General features: G+C 53.6%; 1 protein-coding gene across 1 annotated transcript in view; it reads right to left on the bottom strand.

The window, feature by feature from the left end:
- The window catches only part of znf704 (zinc finger protein 704), a gene marked incomplete at its 3' end in the record, with an annotated part of 3,829 nt that overhangs the window by 235 nt on the left and 1,094 nt on the right, over positions 1–2,500 (bottom strand).

The raw sequence follows: 2,500 nt of genomic DNA, 5'->3' as shown, positions 1-2,500 counted from the left end.
CAGCAGAGAATACACACACACACACACACACACACACACACACACACATTCAGAGGCAGAACCTACACATGATGCTGAAGAGAACACACACACACACACACACACTCAGGGGCAGAACCTCCACATGATGCAGCAGAGAACACACACACACACACACACACACACACATTCAGAGGCAAAACCTATACATGATGCTGAAGAGAACACACACACACACACACACACACACACACACTCAGGGGCAGAACCTCCACATGATGCAGCAGAGAACACACACACACACACACACACACACACACACACACACACACATTCAGAGGCAGAACCTACACATGATGCTGAAGAGAACACACACACACACACACACACACACATTCAGAGGCAGAACCTACACATGATGCTGAAGAGAACACACACACACACACACGAATCACTTCCCAAACAAAACAACTGTGCACACAGGAAACGCTCGTGAGCAGACGATGTCGGTCTGCCGACAAGCCCGATGACATCATCTTGTGAGGGGAATTCCGTGGCCTGCGCTCAGTAAACGGATCCTTCCTCTCGCGGGCCTCTCTGGCCTGACCAGACGCTGGAGAACTAGCGCTTACTTCAACTCCACCAACCACGCAGTTCACACGTTTACAATACCAATTTGTGCTCGCTCGTTTATTGTCACTTCGCGGTGGATATCAGATCCTCATCCTTCGCCTCAGTTATTCTAACGAACGGAGGGCGACGTGTCACCAAACACACTTGGCTTAATAACATACAGTAGGCCTACAGCCTCTGTGCTGGGAATGTAGTTTACATTGTGGATACTACAAAGTGCCTCTGTCACTCACAACACTCCGAAATGCAGAAAAGTTTGAGAGAGAGGGAGGAAAAGAGGAAAGAAAGAAAAAGAAAGAGGGGGCGGGAGGGAAAGAGAGAAGAAAAGAGGTCTGGGACAGCCCTTGCGAAAGATGTTGGCTGGCCCGCCTCGTGAGCCTCCCAACGGTCACTCCATCCATCACGGCGCGAGTCTAAACTTGGCTCAGCTCGCGTGAATCAACACAACAACCGTGCCGAACAAAGACCGCCGTAGCGCGTGAGCCTCGGAGCGTTTTAATTAGACGGTGACGAGAACCGAACCCCGAATTTACCCGGCGACACAGAAAACCAACCGAAACAACACAGAATGCGCGCGGCCGTTGTCTCATTGGCGCGTGCACGCACAGGCTCTCAGCGCAAACCCTCTTCGCACACAAAACAAAACAAGTCAACAAGTGCCCCCCTTGACCCCCCCCCCCCCCCCATGCCCATTCTGGGCACTTCGCCAGGGATGCCAGATCCCCCAAGCATGTCCCCCAAACTCTCCGCTCCACTCGGCCCCCCCCCCCCCCGGCAGCTGCGCCCGGTGCCCCCCCCCCCCCCCCCCCCCCTTCTTCTTCTGCTGTAACTTCTCTTTCTCTCCTTCTAATCGCTGCGCTGGGGGCTTGACATGGGAGTCACGTGTGTGCGCGTGTGTTTCTCCGCCTGCTCCCGGTGGACCCGCGGTACCGAGTGCTGAATAAATGCCCAGCGTGGAGTGCAGTTGTTCATCACCGGGACACCCAGCCCTGATACCGTCAACTCCAACACGCGGATAGCCCGCTGCTCTCTCTCGCGCTCCGGGTCCGCGTGGGGAGCTCCCGTGACATGTTTCGCTGCAGAACGCTTCGGCCAAAACAGAAACGTAAACAATTGCAGTGATGTCATCTCGGTCGCTGCGGAGTCTGCTGCTCGTGCTTATGTAGTAAATGGTGGCGGCGTGTGTGTGTGTGTTGTAATTACGTAGTAAATGGTTGCGGCGTGTGTGTGTGTGTGTGTGTGTGTGTGTGTGTGTGTGTAATTACGTAGTAAATGGTGGCGGTGTGTGTGTTGTGCGACTGTTTCACAAATGCGTTCGGGTGAAAAAACATAAACACACGCACCACGACCCACACCAGCCTCTCCCGGTGTTCAGCACCAGGTGAGTGTGTGTGTGTGTGTGTGTGTGTGTGTGTGAGTGTGTGGCGGGGGGCGTTGGGTGTGTGAGCACCTTTGTTTGCTTCATCAAGGACTGCAAGTCGTAACTGCACGAGGAGACGTTCTCCTCTCATCCGTTTAAACCGTTTCGCGGTTCAGCCCCATTGTGTCGCATATCCCGTTGCGGCATCATAAGAAATGTTACGACATCAGAAACACCCTCTCACACACACACACAGGCACACATACACACACACACTCACATGAAAACATCATCTGTGCTGTCCAAACCGCAGTACGATGCATGAACACACACACACACACACACACACAAAGTTCTCGTCTACAGATCAACACATAAACGGGCAAACGCTGCAGAAACACTCCCTCTTGTTTACACAGACCGAAACACACACACACACACACACACGCACGAGCTCTGACGGTCTCCGGTCTCCGCTGCTGCAGCGCGGGCTTGTTTTGCACACGCGCCAGGTCACACAAACAGACG

This window comes from Sardina pilchardus, chromosome 24 (assembly GCF_963854185.1).
Source record: "Sardina pilchardus chromosome 24, fSarPil1.1, whole genome shotgun sequence".
Classification (NCBI taxonomy): Eukaryota; Metazoa; Chordata; class Actinopteri; order Clupeiformes; family Clupeidae; genus Sardina; species Sardina pilchardus.
The sequence above is the reverse complement of the archived record's forward strand: the minus strand, read 5'-3'. Positions and strand labels throughout refer to the sequence as shown.